The 21,549-nt window shown below is 39.0% G+C and overlaps 1 pseudogene; it reads right to left on the bottom strand.

Moving 5' to 3' along the window:
* Window positions 1–17,939: 17,939 nt before the first annotated feature.
* On the bottom strand, window positions 17,940–20,560 carry LOC136146982 (cyclic AMP-dependent transcription factor ATF-4 pseudogene; annotated as a pseudogene).
* Window positions 20,561–21,549: the final 989 nt, after the last annotated feature.

The following is a 21,549-nucleotide window of genomic DNA, read 5'->3' as shown; positions in this document are numbered from 1 at the left end:
CACTATAAAGTAAGTCACACCAATTTGGGGGTTTCTCAGTGCATATAAAAGTTATGTTTACTACATACAGTAGTCTAATAAGTGTGCAACAGCATTGCATGTAAAGGAGTGATGCATACACTTTAATTAATATCTTATTGCTAAAAATGCTAACCATTATCTGATAATGCAGGGTTGTCACAAAACTTCAATTTGTAAAAGACACAATGTTTGCAAAGCGCAATAAAATGAGGTATGCCTGTATAAACGTCCAGCTCAGGCACAAAGGAGCCTTGTAAAGACTTGCAGATGCTGGAAATTATGAATCCTTTATGTGCTTCCACAAGGTTGAACCTCACAACACCTATGAGATCAATATTGTTATTATCTCCTAGGTGGTTCAGTGGTAAAGAATCTGCCTGCCAATGCAGGAGACATGGGTCTGATCCCTGGGTCAGAAAGATCCCCTGGAGTAGAAAATGGCAACCCACTCCAGTGTTCTTGCCTGGAGAATCCCATGGACAGTGGAGTCTGGTGGCCACAGTGCATGAGGCTGCAGATAGTTTCACATGACTGGGCACATAAACATCCCTCATTTTGTAGAAGGAAAAACTAAGTGTCAGAGAAATTTAACTGATTTGCCTTAGGCCTCAAAGCTTGAAAGTGGCAGACCCAAACTCAAATCTAGGCCTTCTAATTCCAAATCTGGGGTCTTTTTTTTCCCCCTGGCAGCACTTTCTTGCTGTAGGTATCGACATAATTAATAACAGCATCTATCAGCTATCTGGCTTCCCAGGTGGCACAGCGGTAAAGAATCCGCCTGCCAATGCAAAGAGACTTGGGTTTGATCCCTGGGTTGGGAAAATCCACAGGAGAAGGAAATGGCAACCTGCTCCGGTATTCTTGCCTGGAAAGTTCCAGGGACAGAGAAGCCTGGCAGGCTACAGACCATGGGGTCGCAAAGAGTTGGACATAACTGAGCACTCCTCACTGTTTCAAATCATCTATTCATCACTTTTCCCTTACATGCCAGTCACATGACCTACATTACATTAACACATCACTGTCTTGTCAGGTAGATATTATAACTCCCATTTCATACAGGAAAAACCTAAGGCACAAAGTGAATGGACGCTCATTGATTGTTCTCGCCTTTCCTTTGGTGACAGCATCCCAGTTTCTTTTGGAGGAACCCCTTTGTTCCTCATGGTCATTTTGGTGGGTTCGTCAGCCAAGGCTCCCTGACTTCCTCTTGCCAAGAGGTGGTCATGTGACTTACACTGGGCCAGTGCTTCTCTCTGGACTTTGGCTACAGAGGGGAGAGAAGGCAGAGACTTGGAGCTGACCACCCAGGCAGCAGAGCCCCAGAGAGAGACCATCCAGCAGCTCCTGCTTCCTAGACCCCCTGAGATGCCCCGGATTCCTCCCTTTCCCTGGTTCTGAGCCTTGTCCTCTGTTTTCTATCAGTTTCTGGAGTTCCCTCAATTACTTGCATTCAAAGGACTTTATCTTGTTCAGAGAGATTAGAGAGCTTGTTTAAGATCACACAGCAGGGATTTCCCTGGTGGCCCAGTGGCTAAGACTCCACACTCCCAATGCAGGTGCCCAGGGCTCAATCCATGGTCAGGGAATTAGATCCCACAGGCCGCAACTAACAGTTTGCGTGCCACAACAAAATAAAAGATCCTGAGTGCCACAACTAATACTCAGCGAAGTCAAATAAATTAATAAATAAGTAAAAATATTTAAAAAGAAAAAAAATCACAGAGCAAAGTCTCTGTGACTCCAAATTCCCGCTACACCAACATATCCAGTGCTCATAGAAGTCTGCCTTTTGGTCCTAGGGGTGTCTTGATTAGTGCCAGAAACTAACCTGAAGTTCAAGGAAGTGGCAGAAACTCTAATTCACCCCAGCCTTGTAGATAACAAGAGAGGCTAGGGCTGGCAGCGTGGAAAAGGGGCAGGTGCCCGCTAGAGCTAGACTTTGTTTTCCAGGCCCTGCTCCTCCTCTGGTCTCTGGCATGACCTTCCAAACCCATCACCCAGCGTTTCTCCCTCACCATCTGCCCAGGGAAACGACCAGTGTGTGGAAAGTAACTGCCTCCCTACCTGCCCATCAGACCCAGCTTTTCAGTGTCTGGAAAAGCACCTGGTGCCAGCTTTGGGCCTGCTGCTTTTTCAGAAGTGCAGACACAAAGAATTTGATTGCAAAGTGCTCCCCGCTTGCCTCGGACCCATAGGATGGGACGTGGCCTCAGACTGTTCACGAGCACAGGCACAAGCACGGAGCTTCCTAAAGGCAGGCAGACTGAGAGCTGGGACCAGCAGAGTGGTTCGGGAAACGTTTGAGTTGGGACAATGCAGGAATCTGTGGGACTGTGAGAAAGAGCTCTGCCATTCTTCACCAAGTTGGAGGGAAAACAGTCAAGATAACAGACAGGGAACGAAAGGCTTTTTCAAAGAAACACATTGCTTATGTTCATTGTATCTGGGGATTTTCTAGTTACCTTTTGGTACCCATTTATAGCCTAGTTCCAATGTGGCAAGATTAATTACTCTATCTGAATTGAATCCTTTGTAATTTGTTGAGCCCTGTGCTGTGGACCAGCATGTGGTTCATTTTGATAAGATGTTTCACATGCTCTTGAGTATGTGTTCTGAAGTTTTGTGATACATGTTTTAAATATATGTCCTTTATGTCAAGTTTGCTAATCATTTGCTCAATTCTATATCCTTATTACTTTTTTGTTTGTTCTATAAATTATTAAGAGAAGTGTAGCTAAAATCTCCCATTATGATTGAGGATATATCTATTTCTCCTTTAATTCTTCCTTTGAGGGGGTATGTTTTGAGGAGAGGGGCTATTAAGGGATGGGCAGGGGTAGGGAATCACAGTAACTGTAAGGCACTTAGAGCTCTAGGCTTCAAAGAGTGAGAGAAAGGGAAGAATGTTGGAAACAAGAGACAGAAAGAGCTTTGTCGGGTAGGCTGCCTGCTGGAAACTGATGTTTGGTGACACTATAGGGAAGGAACCAGAAGAACTGATACTTCAACCATACTCTTCTCCATCCTCTGATTTGATGCTTGTACCCCTTGTCAGGCAAAGAACACAGCTGGGGGCCAGAGAGCCGGGAGCCTTTGTGTATCATCCACACGAGTCCATCATCCAGCTTTGGGGCACAGGGGAAGATACACAGATATGAAGAGTATATCTGGGGCAGGGGGTTGGGGGAGAGAAATGAAAAACATCCAGCATAGGAAGTAACTAATCCAACCTTCTGACTTTAAAGGTACTGAGCCTCAGGAGGAATCCTGGCCTGAAGACTGTGGGTGAGGAGCAGAGCTGGGCCTGGGTGCCACTTCACACTCCTCCACTCTCCATGTGATCTTAAAGGTGTTACTCATACCTTGAAATATAATTGATCTTCAAGTTAGCTGGAAATGGCCCATTTTTCATTTGTGGATGGTGTGTTCTCTAGTCACTCCTCCATGGTACAGTCTGTCTTCTCCAGGAACTACTGTGATACCCCAGCTTAGTTTATTACTGTGTTACATTTGGCAAGGGTGTCGAGGTTACCACATTTTAAGGGGCTATAGTTCAGAACCAAAAAAAGCTTATAGCAGGCATAGATATGTAAACACAATGAACTTGCAGAGCACGCTTGAAGTTCTACAGTAAAGTTTAGCTGCTCACACACTTTGGTGTCCAGCTGGGGCGCAGTAAGGATAAAGAAAGTGCCTCCATCTAGAACCCCAGCTTAGCCCCTGACCTTTAATGAGCTGACAGACCACTCTCTCATCCTACTTAAATCAAGAAATAGCCGTGTATTGACTCACAATTTGCTCAGGCCTGGAAAAATCCTGCAGGAAATGTTGAAAGTCAGATAGATGGTCTTTCAAGCCCCTTTAAATTGAACTGCAAGAAAAGAGTGACTCATTAAGACTCATTTTGTAGGTATTAACTGAGTTATAAACTCAGTATGAAAGATAAGAGATTTGTTGACTTTCAGTTTCCATACATATTTTTAAACTTTATCTCTTTATGGAAATAGGTGACCTAATCCAATTCTTTGGAAAACAGGTTTCTATCAAGAAGCTTCCATCGATCAGTTTCCTCATTTTTCATTTGTTCATTAAATCCATCAGTCCAAAAATGTTTCTTGAGCCTCTGTGTTTGCTGCTGTGGGCAAACAAAAGATAACAAGGAAAATTTGTTTGCCTGGAAACTTATGCTTTCATTTGCTAAAAGATATTTTCTCATTTATACAATTTTAGGTTATCTAGCTTTTCCTTCAGCAATTTTCAAGCTATTATTTCATTAGTCTTCTGGCTTCAATTGTTTTCATTGAGATATCATCTATTTATCTTATTTTACCCCTTTGGAAGCAATGTTTTTCTCTGGTTACTTAAACATTTTTTTTCTTAAATCCTAACTAGAGTTCTTAGGACAACAGGAATTGGTGGTTTTAGTTTGGGAACATTCTTGGCATTATCTCTTCTAAACATTTCTTCTGCCCTATTCTCTTTCTCTCCTCTTCAATTTCACACTTTCCCCCTCCATGCTTAAATGGACTCTCTTCTATTGATCTGTTTTCTAGTTCACCAGTCTTCTCTGAGGTTAATCTGTTTTTAAACTCATTAATGATGTTTTAATTTTAGTTATTGTACTTATCAATACTACAATCTCTGTTAGATTATTTTCTACATATTTCAATAACTGACAATATTATTGTCAGATATCTGCAGATTATAATTTATTTTCTTGAATATAATAATCACATTTTTGTCATGAATAAATTTAATATCTGGATCTTTTATGGGCCTATTTCTATTGTCTATATTTCTCTTGGTTCTCAGTCATTTGGCCTTTTTTTTTCTGTTATTATTGGTAATTTCTCACTGAATGCTAGATATTGTATATAAAAATCATAGAGATAAAGACAGGCTTTGGATAATGTTAACATCCTCCAAAGAAATTACCTTCTACTAGGCACTTAAGGTAGGGCAGAGGACCATAATCCAGGCTGACTTAAATAAGATTTCAGCACAGGCAACAAAAGCAAAAATAGACAAATGCAACTGCATCAAACTTTGAAACTACTGTTCATTGAAGGACAATGACATAGTGAAAAGGCAACCTATGGTTTATGAGAAAAGACTTACAAATCATAAATCTGGTAAGGAGCTAGTATCCAGAACATACAAAGAACTCCTACAACTTAACAACAAGAATTAAGTAACCAAATTTAAAAATGGGCAAAGGATTTGAATAGACATTTCTTCCAAGTTGATATACGAATGGCCAATAGGCATATGAAAAGATGTTTCATATCACTAACTATGAGAAAAATGCAATCAAAACTGCAGTGAAGGGAGTTCCCTGGCGGTCCAGTGATTAAGACCCTGTGCTTTCAAATCAGGGAGGCTAGGTTCAATCCCTGGTCAGGAAACTAGATCCCGCATGCCAGAACTAAGAGCCTGCATTCCGCAAGAAAGATTCTGTTCATGGCAACGAAGATCCCATGTGCCGCAAACTAAAACCTGGTGCAGCCAGATAAATCTTTTAAAAGTGCATTAAAGGGGCAAGAGCAGCCAGTGGCAGTGGTAGCTAGCGGCATCCATTCTACCAGGGCATCCATCTACTGGACAATAGGTCTGGGAAGAATGTGCTACAAGCTGAGGTTCTGGGAAGTAACTTAAATGTCCATTGACAGATGAATGGATAAAGAACATGTGGTATGTATATACAATGGAATACTCAGCCATAAAAAAGAATGAAATAAAGCTGTTTTCGGCAATATGGATGGACCTAGAAATTATCATACTAAATGAAGACAGAAAGACAAATATCATATGATATCACTTATATGTGGAATCTTAAAAATATTATACAAATGAATTTATTTATAAAACAGAAATGGACTCACAGATATAAAAAACAAACTTCTGGCTCATATAATATGTGCAACCTTTAAGATGTTTTAGTATATCTTTAAAACAAAATAAAGTATTTTACATACATGCCACACAAATGTATACACCCATCTATGTATACACATATATAGGTGTTGCTGAGTTTTAGTATTTCATTGACTTGGAGGCATAATGTTATCTGTGTGGAGATTAAGCGCTGATACTGCCTTATGTATATTATAGATTTTAATAAGTTTTTAATTTAATGCATACTGTGGGTTAAGACTGATAAACTGGGAAATGCTAAAGCAAGTATTAAGACCCTACCATCTAAAAGAGATTATCAATATAGTAGAAGTTTCCTCATCCATTTATTCATTCATTCAATAATGTGAGTTGAATTAGTTGAGGTTATATATTATACTTGTATTGTGTGCTGAACTTAATAGGTAATTAGGAATATAAAAGCAGAATGATTTGCATTTGTTGACAGTAGGGAACGGTTGGATGTACCTGATTAGAAAAAGTGACATGATGCAATATACTAGGAAAGTTAATCTGGCAATTTATTTGAGTCAAATAAAAAGAGAAAATACAGCCTAGTGATAATAGCATGGACCTTAGAATTAGAAGGAGTAGGTTCAAATTCCAACTGCATTGAATAGAGAGCCCAAAAATAAAGCCAAACACCTATGGTCAGTTAATCTTTGACAAGGGAGGTAAGAATATACAGTGGAGAAAAGACAGTCTTTTCAGAAAGTGGTATTGGGAAAACGGAACAGCCACATGCAAATCAATGAAGCTAGAACACTCCCTCACACCATATACAAAACCAAACTCAAAATGGGTTAAAGACTGAAACATAAGACATGACTCCATAAAACTCCTAGCAGAGAACATGGGCAAAATATTCTCTGACATAAAGTGTACCAGCATTTTCATAGGTCAGTCTCCTCAGGCAATAGATATAAAAATGAAAATAAACAAATGAGACCTAATCAAACACAAGTGTTTGCCCTGCAAAGGAAGCCATAAACAAAATGAAAAGATAACGTACAGACTGGAAGAAAATATTTGCAAATGATGTGACCAACAAAGGCCTAATTTTCACAATATACAAACAGCTCACACAACAAAAAAAACAACCCAATTGAAAAATAGGTAAAAGATCTAAGGAAACATTTCTCCAAAGAAAAAATACAGATGGCCAATAGCCACATGAAAAGATGCTCATTATCACTAATTATTAGAGAAATGCAAATCAAAACTACAATGAGGTATCACCTCACACCAGTCAGAATGACCATCATCAAAAAATCTACAAATAACAAATGCTAGAGAAGGTATACAGAAAAAGGAACCCTTCTACACTGTTTGTGGGAATGTAAATTGGTGTAGCCACTATGAAGAAGAGTATGGATGTGCCTTAAAAAACTAACAATAGAGCTACCATATGATCCAGCAATCCCACTTCTGGGCGTATATTGGGAGAAAATCATAATTTGAAGATACATGTACCCCAATATTCACAGCAGAACTACTCACAATAACCAAGATATGGGAGAAACATAAATGTCTGTTAATAGATGAATGGATAAAGAAGATGTGGTATATATACAAAATGGAATATTACTCAGCCATGAAAAATAATAAAATGCCATTTGCAACAATATGGATGGACCTAGAGATTATCATACTAAGTGAAGTAAGTCAGAAAGAGAAAGATAAACACCATATAGTATCACAAATAGGACACAAATGAACCTATCTACAAAACAGAAGCAGACTCAGAGAACAGACCTATGGTTGCCAAAGGCGGAAGGAGGGGAAAGATAAATTAGGAGCATGAAATTAACAGACACAAACTACTATGTGTAAATCAGATAACAAGGTCCTATTGTATAGCACAGGGAACTATATTCAATATCCTATAATAATCCATAATGGAAAGGACTATGAAAAAGAATACATACGACAACCTCAATTGGTGTGAAAAGGCACAACCTAATGGTCTGAGATACTGCTCTTTCTTTCTGACCTCAATCTATCATCCAAATACATTATGTTACCATAAGTAATGTGGTTTTGGAGAAGATTCTTGAGAGTACCTTGGACTGCAAGGAGATCCAACCAGCCCATCCTAAAGGAGATCAGCCCTGGGTGTTCATTGGAAGGACTGATGTTGAAGCTGAAACTCCAATACTTTGGCCACCTGATGTGAAGAGCTGACTCATTTGAAAAGACCCTGATGCTGGGAAAGATTGAGGGCAGGAGGAGAAGGGGACGACAGAGGATGAGATGGTTGGATGGCATCACCGACTTGATGGACATGGGTTTGGATGGACTCTGGGAGCTGGTGATGGACAGGAAGGCCTGGTGTGCTGCGGTTCATGGGGTCTCAAAGAGTTGGACACTACTGAGCGACTGAACTGAACTGAATCATAAGTGAACCAAGACTGAGATTTATGCATATTGAAAATTGCTTAGCATTTCTGCAATTTCTGGAACAGCACATGCCATAATGACGGGCATGCAAACTTCTCTGATTTAGAAAGAGTCAACTTAAGAGAGTTACTCTCATCAGGCTTAGGTAAAGTAAGATTCTAAGTCATCCACACCTTATTAACTGAAAAGCTCAAAAAAAAAAAAAAAAAAAATCAGTCACTTGTTTTCTTTCTTGTTTCTTTCCAGACAGGGAATGAGAGAAGATAAAAAGGAAAAGGGAATGGGCTGTTAATCTCTCCCTTGAGGAAGATCTTCAGTGGTCTAGAGAGAGGCTTACTTTTACGCTTTAAATTCTGGTTTCCCAGGGGCTGAAGGGAAAAGGAAAGAGAATGAGAATTAGAGAAAGCATTTCATCAGAAGATGTAAAAGTTCAGAATTCTTTAGGCTTCCTACCTCTCTTGGTCAAGGTCAGATGAATGCAAAGTAATCTTAAATTAGAAAGGGAAGGAAGCTAGTGCTAGAGAAAAGGGAGACAATATGACACAACAGAATACTCTCCAATCACTCAGCTCCTCTCAAGGCCATGGCATATGCAAAACCCACTGAGTCAGCAATGAAGCAACAACCTAGAGTTGCATCTGCAAGAGGAGCTCAGGCCCTGACTTGTGACTGACCTTGCCTCAGTGCCACAGCTGTTTTTCTCCCAGTCTAAGGTGAACTGGGCTGATATGTCTTGCTTAAGTATCAGTCCCACTTCTTCAGAAGGAAAAAATCTGGCATTTGGTGCCTAAATCATAGACATCAGATAAATGACAAACAGCCTCTCTCTGTTCTCCAGGCATGGCATACACTGCAATAATTCCATAAGTTTTTCAATTTGTCTCTTTCAGTACGACCTGATTATAAATTTAACAATTATAATCAAATAAATTAGACTCTTGAACTTTTTGTTCAAATAAGGAACACAGTAAGTTTTGTTTTTCTCTCAGCACATTAATAGTGAAGGAGAATCAATAATTCCTTCAGACTTAACCTTTCCAAGCTTTTTAACTTTCAAGTAGTTTTACATTTCAGAAAACAAAAATGTTAATTTAAATATTATTTTCAGAACAGCAAATTATTATGTAAGATGAAAACATAATTACAGATTTTTTAGAAGTTTCCTCTCCAGAACAGACCAACAATGCATGAAATTTAGACATTTTATAAGACCATTAGAAATAAAATTTGCAATGATGATTTCATGGCAAACAAAATAAAAGCAAAATTCTATGTATGTTCTGCAGATATAGAGGAAGAGGGGATATTTTATTCTTCTTATCTTACTGAGATTTTCATCAGGAGTTGGAAGTCCCTACAATTTAATTGCTAGTATACCAGAATTTCATTAATTAGCATAAAGAGAAAAATAAAGACTAGGTTGAGAAGCTCAGAACTAACAAAATGGGCAAGGAAAAGGACCAAATAAGATTATTAATAATGAAAATTTGGGGCATATAATGGTTTGCATCCTCATCTAACAACTCAGTAATATTATAGTTAAAAAAATAAAATAATAATGCTTGCTCATATAAAGAGGACCCTAGGACGTCCCTGGTGGTCTAGAGAATCTGGAAGGATCTGCCTGAAGAATCTTAAGAATCTGCTTGCCAATAAAGAGGACATGGGTTTGAGCCCTGGTCTGGGAAGATCCCACATGCCTTGGAACATGAGCCCATGAGCCACAGCTACTGAGCCTGTGGTCCAGCACCTGTGCTTCTCAACAAGAGAAGCCCCTGCAATAAGCCCACGGACCACAACTAGAGAGTAGCCCCAACTTGCCACAAGTAGAGAAAGCCCGCGCGCACCAACGAAAACTCAGCACAGCCAAAAATAAATAAACAAATAAATCTTAAAAAAAAAAAGAGGACCTTATTACATAGGAGAATTATGATAATTTGCATGGAGATCAGAAGCTTCAAAAATCTGACTTAACTACAAAATTTGAAGTTAACACATTAACACTCCAGGAGAAGGAAATGGCAACCCACTCCAGTACACTTGCCTGGAAAATTCCATGGACAGAGAAGCCTGGAGGGCTACAGTCCACGGGGGTCACAAAGAGTCACCCACGGCTGAGAGACTGAGCACATTAACACTAGACACTTCTTTTGTAAAAAAGTTGGTAAAAATATACAATGCCCTCGTTTGAAATATAAATGAATGTTTAATTCCTTTAAGGGATTCTGCATTATGTAAAAGGTATTTGAGGTTTATTATAATATGCAATTCTGAGGATCAAGACCCTTTCTAGAAACATAAAATATTCAATTAACTATCCTGCAGAATTTTAAATTATGACACTGAAATGCTAAGCATAGCATTAACATCTATTATTCTTTATGAATTAATATTTTCCAGGACTGCCCATACTGTTGGTTCTACAAAGTAGGGCACTATTTAAGATTTTGGTTACATTTCTCAACTCATGTGAAAGGGTAGTATTTAATTCTGACTAAGCTACCTGTCATAAGCAGTGAAGTATTGTTTCAAATCAAGGAAATATTATATATGCTTAATTTTAAAGGGAGAGTATTTCTAATATATTAGAATAACTTCTTACGAAACTTCAAAATCATGAAGATATTCCAAATTCCCAAAGCTGTGTTGTAAGAAATGATCACCATAATATGCTTCCTGGCTCATTTGCTTTCTTCACAAAAGGAACAACAGGTCCTCTACCTCACTTCCAGAGAACAAGCCAGCTCTGCAGAAAAGTTGGAGACAGTTGGCACAGAGTTGGAGACAGCCTGAAACTAACTGTTGCTGACGTATCACCAAAAACTTAATAAAGAAAGTAGTACCAAAAGGAAGATTCTACTATAGGAAAATATGTATATTTCAATATACATCTTGCTCTGCTCTGTAGGAAAAGACACAAAAGGCTTGTGTTGTTTAAATGTCACTTCTCCTGAGGTGACTGTTCTCCTTCACGTATTTTTATGCTAAAATAATAAGAATTCAAATTGTGTACACTCCAAATGCATACTCTTCCTGGGAAGGGCATACAATTTGTAAGGGAACAGTAAATGTATTTAAAACATACTGCCCCTTGAGAAAAGGTCTTAGAATTTGTTAGTCTCTTAGTTTTCAATAGAGGAACTATCGATTTTGTCCATATAGGTCAGCTACTGTGAATACAGCAGGACAAGTAGAAGGAGAGTATCTGAATGGGCAGATGGAAGATACTTAGCTCTGTCCACCATTTTTGTTCTTCACAAATGAAAAAAATGTTCATGCCTGCAATAAAAGAAACAATGAAAATGCAAAAAAATAAATAAATAAACTTCTCAGAATAAACTTCTTCTGCATGACAATCTTTCAGCTATTTAAAGACAGAATCAAGTCCACATAAGTTTCTTTTCTCCATAGTGTACATTTTTCATCTCTTCAACTATACCTTGTATGATGTAGTTTTAGCTCTTGATATACTCCTGTTGGTCAAAGTCATTTTCAAAATGTGACATCTAGAACTAAATGCAATCCACTGGATGTGAGAAGTTTACAAGGAGGAGAGGATATCATTTCCTTGTGACAGGACCAATGATTTCATACTACTTATTTGAGCAAACTCTGGGAAATAGAGGAGGACAAAGGAGCCTGGTGTACCATAGTCCATGGGGTTGCAAAGAGTCGGACACGACTTAGTGACTGAACAACAACAACAATCTTTGAGAAGAGAACTATCTTTGGAACTTACTAGTCTCAGGTCAATCCAAGTATCCTTTTCTATACTAATCTTGACAGACAACCAGCCACCCCCTTCTTGCACATGACCAACCAACAGAGAATGTGTCATCTATCCATTACCAAGATAATAGTGCAAAAAAAAAAAACCACCTAAAATACAGTGACTTAAAACTATAAGTGTTTATTTAGCTCATAATAAACAACTGGGACAGCAATTTAGTCTGGGTTTGCCTGGGCAGTCCTGGAATTACTCAACTCAAGATGTCTGGATGTTAGCTGGCCAATGCAGAAGATAAAAGAGATGCTGGTTTGATCCCTGGGTTGGGAACATCCCCTGGAGAAGGAAATGCCAACCTATTCCAGTATTCTTGCCTGGAAAATTCTATGGACAGAGAAGTCAGGCAAGTTACTCTCCATGAGGTCGCAAAGAGTTGGAAATGACTGGGCACATACACACACCTTCAAGCACACCACACACCTTACAAATCCAACCCCTGTGTTTTTAATATACAATGCCTTGAAAGCATGTTTGTATTTTAGTGTAAAACCTTAAAAAAATAAAAACTCAGAAGAACAGTAGAAATTAATTACTAATGACAAAATTATAGAGTTGTATAGAGTTCTACCAGGAGAGTTCTTTTATTTTAGTTGTCTTCTATTCACAAGCCTATACTTAGCTAATAGCATCCTTGTCTAGGTTGTAAATCCTTCTTTCCACAATGGTAGTTGAACTGTGCAGAGAATTTATTAAAATTATAGCCTTGAGTGATACTGATTTGGAGGAGATTTGACCTAATGATATTTTAAACATAAACTCTAATGCACATTATTTCTAACGCTATCATCTGTGGTGAGCAGCTCTACATAAAAAAATCCCTAAGGGTTTCAGGTAATCATGCTAGCTGTAACAACACAACATTAAAACAATTTCCTTATGTAAAATCTGGAAGAAGTCAGAGCTTCCAGATATTAGGCTTGTTTTTTGACATACATAGGTTACTATGATCATCTTCTAAGTTTATTTTGGATTCAGCAACTTTATTTCCACTTTTACGACCCTCTTATGTCACTGAATCTTCCCTACAGTCTACAGCTCTGACTCAGTGAACACCAGGTGAATCACAAGCTATACTTGTTTTATTTTTAGTGTGAACCATAATCCTGAGGGAGTTGCAAATGCTCAAAAACAAAAAAACCTTGTAAGGCCAAATAACATTCCTTTACACCAAGGAGTGTCTCCCATTGCCTGAATCTTAATACATGTCAACAGAGGAGGCAGCATGATGCTTTCAGGAGAAACTATGCCCTCTGCACTTTTCTGAGGCCTTTTTCACTGTGACAAAAAGCGCAAATGGCAAAATAAGAATACCACACTTATGAGCCAGGTGAGGAGTCTATCATACAACTTCATTTCTATTACTTACAGGCTGTCCGTGAGATGCACGGGAAAAAAGACAACCAGAGTATCTCCTTTCCAGACAAAACAAACTCTCTTATCAATGATGAGAAAACTGTGCTAAAATTATGCTAAATTAAGGCATGTCAGAAAACAGGTTCCAAACAGGACTCAAAAGCTAGTTTTAAACTAAATGCCAGCTACTTACTCTGGTAGAAAGATTTCCAGTAATTAATTCTACTTTAGCTGTTTCTATTTGCTTTAGAAAACTGTATTTAATCTAGATTATGGTAAGAAGTGAATTATGAATTAAAGCTAAACTTAAAATATTACTGCACAATTCAAGTGTTTTCTTTCCTTCCAAATGAATTTCATATGGATGAAATAACATAATGTCAGGTTTTTAGTTTTAGTGAATGTTTATTTATAGGTACCCTGAGACAACTGGAGCTCAGTAAAAGGTTTTTCTTTACCTTGCAAAAGTATGTAACTTTCCTAACTAGTGGGCCTAATTAGTGATGGGACCTGACTCCCAAAAAGGACAGCCTCGGCTGCCAGAGAGTGACATCACCTCATGGCACTGTGGGATGAAAAAAAAAAAAAGAAACATGACTCAGTAAAATTACCTTTAGTGTAACTCATTAAATAAACACAATACTCAGAAGGAAATGGTCCATTTTTAATTTAACGGCTACTATGTCAGTAGCATTTCTCAAGTTATCGGTTGGATTCAAGGTTCATCTGCAAGATTCGATCAAACAGAAAAATTTTAAGCTGTAAATATTTATCATATATATCAGAAATAAGATATTTTCATATTTTTACCTGTATCATAGTGCCTTGCTACTCAAAGTGTGATCTGTAGACCAGTAGCTTTGGCTTTAGCTCTTAATAGAAGCTTGTTAAAAATGTAAAATCTTGGACCCCCACCCCTACGACCTGAGTCAGAATTTGTATTTTAAACAGATGCCCAGGTGATTACTCTGCACATTAAGGTTTTAGAAACACTGTCACAGTAGACTTTAAAATCTCTTCTAGCTCTGATCTTCCACAACCAGAATCCTATACTCCCATTTAAAGAACCAGAACACATTAATAATAAATGTGTTGTTGAGTCCTGCATTCCTTTTAAATTAACGGGAATAAAAATTTTTATGAAGTTGTCAAATAGTGAATAACTGATTGAAGGGGCAAGAATGAGGTTATGTGAAAACTGTAGTTGATCAGGGAAAACAAACGTGATGGATATGATATTCTTTCAGTGTGCTATTTGTGACGTTGCAAAAGGATGTTACTAAACAAGGTCAAATGAAGCAGCTATACTGAAATCAAAGGAGCATATCAAGGACAAAGGGAAGAAGAAAATCATAATGTCAAACGCAAAGCTTCATTTGGAATAGGAAATAGAATTTTGTGCAGATTTTTGTGGAAATGACAACTGGATAGAAAGTTACGAGGTAGGTCTTACTAGCATCCCTCACTTTTGTCATTCTGCCTCACCCTTCCTGTAGGTTGTAGGGTGAAACCCTTGTCCTATCTCTGGGCAAAGCTGCTGCTAAACAACAACGTGCTCAAGCAATTGACCACTTTCAGGATTTTGCACAAATGTCTTTAATTCCTCTCTATACCATTGTCAGAGTGATTTTTTAAGGCATAAAAAATTACTTCCCAGATTAAATCTCTTCAATGGTCCAAATCCCTCAGCAAGTACACAGATGCCTTTCTGAGAGGCTTATGACTTTCCAGGCTCATATCCTGCCACTTTCACATACCCTACCACACCGCCATTCCACACTGCCAACTCAAATCACTGAGCCTTTACACTGTTTCTCCTTCCTCAGAAAATCCTTGCTCTCGCTTTCCTCAAATCTGCTGGGTGCTCATCCTCCAGGTCTCAGGATTCAGTGAATTACTCTTTCCTTTGTTTTACCAATGTAGCAGCACTTAATATGTTGTATTCAAATTTATTGACATCTTTTTTTTCCCCACTAGGTTAAGTTCCTTGAGCAGAGAAAAGCCTTACTCATCTTTGTAACCCCAGTGCCCAGTACACTGCACTAGGTGCATTTCTCCATTCCTGGGTCCTCTAGTTTGAAGGGAGCTTGGTGTGGCTTCTTTTAAAGAAACAACCTAAATATCCACTGAAGGATGAATGAATAAAGAAAATGCAGTGTATATATATAATAACTCAGCCAAAACTGACAGATGAATGAATAAAGAAAATGTGGTGTATATATATATAACTCAGCCAAAATTGATAGACGAATGAATAAAGAAATGTGGTATATACATATAAATAAATAAATAAATAAATATACATGTATATATATATAAAGGAATATTACTCACTCAGCCAAAAAAAAAGAAGAATGAAATAATGCCATTTGCAGCAACTTAGATGAACCAAGAGATTATCATACTCAGTGGAGTAAGTCAAAGACAAATATCATATATCACTTATAAGTAGAATCTCAAAAAATAATATAAATGAACATATATACAAAATAGAAACAGACTCACAGAAATAGAAAACAAACTTATGGTTACCAAAAGGGAAGGAGGGAAAAGGAGGGAGGGAGGGAAGCACAAATTAGGAGTTTGGGATTAACAGATAAACACAACTATATATAAGGGCTTCCCTGGTGGCTCAGATGGTAAAGCGTCTGCTTACAATGCGGGAGACCCGGGTTTAATCCCTGGGTCAGGAAGATCTCCTGGAGAAGGAAACGGCAACCCACTCCAGTATTCTTGCCTGGAAAATCCCATGGACAGAGGAGCCTGGTAGGCTACAGTCCATGGGGTCACAAAAAGTTGGACACGACTGAGTGACTTCACTTTCTTTACTTTACTATATACAAAATAGATAAACTGCAAGAACCTACTAAACAGCACAGGGAACTCTATTAAATGTCTTGTAATAGCCTACAATAGAAAAGGATCTGAAATAAGAGTATATATACTATACATATATATACATGGCTGAATCACTTTCCTGCATACCCAAAATACTATAAATCAACTATATTTCAATTAAAAAAAGACAATGTAGTAGTTAGGAGAATAGGCTCTGGACCAAACTGTCTAGGCTTGTGTATGCATGTTAGTGGCTCAGCCGTGTCCGACTCTTTGTGACCCCATGGACTGTAGCCTGCCAGGTTCCTCTGTCCATGGAATTCCCCAGGCAAGAATATTGGAGTGGGTTGCCATTTCCTTCTCCGTGTCTAGGTTTAAACCTAGACAATTTATCTTGGGGCTGTGTATATGCTTAGTTATCTTTAAGCCTCAGTTCCCCAATCTCTAAAATGAGACGAATAAAAACATCTAATCTCATTGTTGAGATAGAGGGAGGTAAATGAAACAAAATATAAAAATATATATAGGGCATTTAATGTTTGTCAAATGAATGAATATATATTCTCCAATTAAAATGTTTAAACATCACAATATATTTTCCATTTCAGTTTGAACAACTTGATTCTAAATTTGACTCTGTGAATCAGGGTCTTTGTAATTTTTTGATACAAGTACCACTGTCTCATGCAAAGACTAGGTTTGAAAAAGCAGCAATTTTTGATCTTGGTGCAATTGAGAAATTGAAAGAGAATGCTTGCCATCTAGTGGAGACCTATTAAACTGCAGTGCTGCTTCTGACCGGGCAAATTCCTGGTTTCAAGTGAATTGTTCATTTTACATCTTTTGTGAGAAACTTCCTTCATATAATTTCTCGTATAGATTTATAGGAGGAAAAGGCTCTGTGGTAGAAAAAAATAATGATCATCATCATCAATATCAAGTTATCCTTTGATCAAACAGAATCTGCTTTATAAGACAACATGTATATCATAGTTTGGTTTTTTTTACTTTCACTACAAAATAATTTATTAAAGCACAGCTTCAGCCGCCTATATACAAGCGCACATACTCCCGACTACCCTAACTAGGGGACCCTTTTCTTCTCCCTTGTCTTGCGAACCTCTTTTTTTTTTTTTTTTGTCTTATATGCAGCAAAATAGTCATTAAACTGAGACAGTGTATAATCAAAATTAAAAGTCACATTATGTCCAAAGTTAAGGTACAAAGTATTGCACCAGTCCATTCTAGGGTTGTTAGATGTCATCAGATGAAGAAAAGGCATCACATGCGATTGTTGTCGAAGGTATTTGCAGACCTGGAGAAAGTCTTTTCCTTGAAGTGGAGATGTCCACCATGGGAAACCTTCCACTGATGAAGAGGGGAGTGCTCCGCAGACCCAGCAGTTAGACCGATTGTGGAATGCAGCATACGAGTGAGCCCAGGACAGGAAGGCATTGTCTTGAGGATCAAACGGCAGACTGAGGATTTCTGGAGTCAGCAGAAGTAGGCTCACATAGATTATCAGGCCCATCTTGTCCTGAAGGATCCCGGACGAGGCCCCAAGAGGAAAGGCTGTTGCTGAACGATGAGACGTGGGATTCTTTGGCCTGCGGAGGAGATGAATTCAATCCGGGGCCAGAGACGAGGCTGGATCGCTCAGAGCTTTTGTGTAATAAAGTTTTATAAAAGTACAAAGGAGATAGAGAAAGCTTCTGACATAGGCATCAGAAGCGGGCAAAAGAGTACCCCCGCAAACCTCTTCTATCAGATTTTTAAGATACTGGAATCCCCTTGGCCAAGGAATCTGCCTTCTCTTTCAGAGCCTCATTCTTCTTTTCTAGCTCGTTACATTCACCAGCGAGAGCATCCTGTTCTGCCCTGTTCTTCTGGCGGTACCTAGTGGCTGCTGTCCTGTTCTGCTCCATTTTCTGCAGCTTCTTGTCTAGCTTCTCGCCCTTTACTTTTGCTGCTACCATCTTCTCTCCAGGAGGGTCGTAGGGTTTGGGGCGGGAAGAGCCACCGAAGGCACCTGGAGATAGCAGGCTTTTATTTGGAGAGCCCCTGGAGGTGGAGGGGCTATGCTGGGGAGAGACCAGAGAGAAGTCGGGGCTCATACAGAGGCCACTATCATTATCTGAGGGGGCATCCTCCTCCTTTATGCACTGAGGGATCACAGTAATGCAAGTGGTGGAGTCTGGCTTGCTATCTCCTTCAGAGATAACCACTTCACTGCATAGCTCTAAACTAAAGGAGTCTGGAGTGGAAAACAGGGCCCCTGGGGAAGGGGGAAGAGGTTGCAAAAAGGTGAAGGGGGCACCCTGGTCAATTGTTGGTAAACTTTCTGGAAGATGGCCAATTGGGTTCACTATCTGGGGGGGGCTCCTTGTTAGTCTCCTGGAGTAGGGGATCAAAGAGACCACACGTGTCATCCAACGTGGCCAAGAGCTCATCTGGCATGGTTTCCAGGTCATCTATACTCAACAGGGTATCATTAAAATCAAACTCCTTCAAATCCATTTTCTCCACTATCCAATCTGTCCCGGAGAAAGCATCCTCCTTGCTGTCGTCTGAGAAACTAACCAACCCATCCACAGCCAGCCATTCAGAGGAGCTTGCCTTAGCCTTGTCGCAGGAGAACCCATGAGGTTTGACGAGCTTGGCCCCCTCCAGGTAGTCATCTAGAAGACCTAAGCGATATTATAGTATTTTTAAGTCAGACTTGAAAGAAAATTCCAGAAAATAACCAATAATAGAAAAGAAACATATTTGCTTGAGTTACCAGCATTTCTTCCACAGTACCCACAAAGAGTCAAGAATATAAGTAGATTCTTGCTCCCAGGTTTCTATCTGGTTTTAAGGCCCAGTTTTTCTGTAAGTAGTCTCCATTCTTTCTTTCTATAATTTTTTGTGAATGAAGTTTCAACCTGTTTTATCTTTCAAGGAATCATTTCCTTTTACCATCAAAAACCACCCAAAACAATTTTCTTTTTTCTTAACAGAGTGTTATGTTTAGTAAGTACTTCTTGGGTTGAGTTCAGTATTACTTCTTTAATCACCATAGAGATAAAACCCTGAAGTAGCCAGGTCTTATGAAACTAACTCACATCTCAAGAAACAAATTACACTGGTAGGCTCACGAGCTGTGGCAATGATGTACAGTTCTTGCATCAGAAAGGTAACTAACCTACATGTTGAATAAGGCTCCTTCTCTCTAAAAATGAAGAAACTTGACAAAATATGGATCATAATTCTTAAAAGAGGCAAGTAAGTGGATTCCATAAAATTATTTGAAAGGTTAATAGTTTAAAGACATAATGAGACAGGAGCTATGGTTAGGATGGGGGGAAAGGTGCTACTGAGACAGAGAGAAATGTATTTGTGTGAAGAATAGACAATGGTTCCCAGGATGTTCTATCTTTCAGTGTGACCTTTCAGTGAGGCTACTTTTTATTTTATCTATATTTTGAGCTGCTTATCCATAAACCAAGCTTGAGTTTTTTAGTTACCCTTCAGGTATTCATAGAGAATCCCCCAAAGAATCACAGGCATGTGATAAGGGAAGGGCAGTGATATCACCATGCCATGGGGTCTATAACACCTGTTCATGAAGCTTGTTTATGCTATCTGGTCATGTTTGTGCTTGCTCCCAAATATACCACTTCCATCCTGCAACATACTGTGGCTGGGCCTGTATGACCTTATCACTTGAGAAGTCTGAAAGGACTCAGTTCTAGATAGAAAGTCATCTGATGATCCATGGCCAGGTATCCTGCCTTCACCAGGGACCAGGGGCATATCAAAAGGCACATAATTCTCCATGGAAAATGGCATGGCCTCACTCCCACACTCAGAGTTTACATTATGATTTGCCTACTGAGGCCTGCCACAAACTTCATGCAGCATCTTTTTTCACCAATATTTTTTTTTTTTTAGTCTGCCCAACTGTATGAGCCAAGTGGTACCATGGCCTGAGCTCTGTCTTATTCTAGATCCCATTTAGAAGTTGTCAACCTTTTATGCTTATGGGCAGGATAAGCATTCCAAGTTATAGAATTATGCTTCCCCCAGAATTCAAGGATCCACCACTTATTGCACCTTTTAACTTAAAGATACAATAATTCCTTTTTTACTTTAGAAGAGAGATCTAGGCATACCACTGATCAACTGATCGCTAATGTATTTACAGATGTGGCAGACACTTGACTTTTCATAGGATTTGTCAGCCACATTCCTGCACCATGTCATACTAATACCTCCACAGTACTCTGTTGCAAATTCAACCCAATCAACATAATGTTATCAAAGTAACTAATTAAAGTTATATAGTGCAAAATGTCAAAATGGCCATATCTTCTCAGACTATATTATGAAAGAAGGCAAGAGACTTAAAACAGCCCTGCACAAACCTATAAATGGCTATTATTATCCATTCCATATGAATATAAACTGGTTTGTTTTTTCCTGGGTAAAAGGAAATATTTTGGAGATCAACTTTCTCCTATGACTGAATGGATGTGTCTTAGTTCTGTATCTCATTACCCTGGCCAAGTTGCCATTAATTCTGTGTTATTAAGTCTGGTATGTGTGTAACACACTTGCTAATACTTTGCTGCTGTTCAGTTGCTAAGTCATGTCCAATTCCTTGTGACCCCAAGCACCACAGCATGTCAGGCTTCCCTGTCCTTTACTATCTCTGGGAGTTTGCTCAAACTCATGTCCATTGAGTCAGTGATGCCATCCAACCATCTCATCCTCTGTTGCCCCCTTCTTCTCTCACCCTCAGTCTTTCCCAGCATCAGGGTCTTCTCCAAAATGTCGGCTTTACACATCAGCTAGCCAAAGTATTAGAGCTTCAGCTTCAGCATCAGTCCTTCCAATGAATATTCAGGGTTGATTTCCTTTAGGATTGACTGGTTTGATTTCCTTGCTGTCCAAGAGACTCTCAAGAGTCTTCTCCAGCACCACAATTCGAGAGCATCAATTCTTCAGCATTCAGCCTTCTTGATGGTCCAACTCTCACATCCATACATGACTACTGGAAAAACCGTAGCTTTGACTACACAGACCCTTGTCAGCAAAGTGATGTCTCTGCTGTCTAGGTTTGTCATAGCTTTTGCTAATATTACTCAGACCCAATTATCATTCAAAATATGCCAGTTAATCATAAGAGGGACCATCTGAGATTAGTAATAAAATAGGTCAAATGTATAACTACCAGAGGGCTTCCCTGGTGA

This window comes from Muntiacus reevesi, chromosome 15 (genome assembly GCF_963930625.1).
Source record: "Muntiacus reevesi chromosome 15, mMunRee1.1, whole genome shotgun sequence".
NCBI classification, from domain to species: domain Eukaryota; kingdom Metazoa; phylum Chordata; class Mammalia; order Artiodactyla; family Cervidae; genus Muntiacus; species Muntiacus reevesi.
Note: the sequence above shows the minus strand (reverse complement) of the source record. Positions and strands in the feature narration are given on the sequence as shown.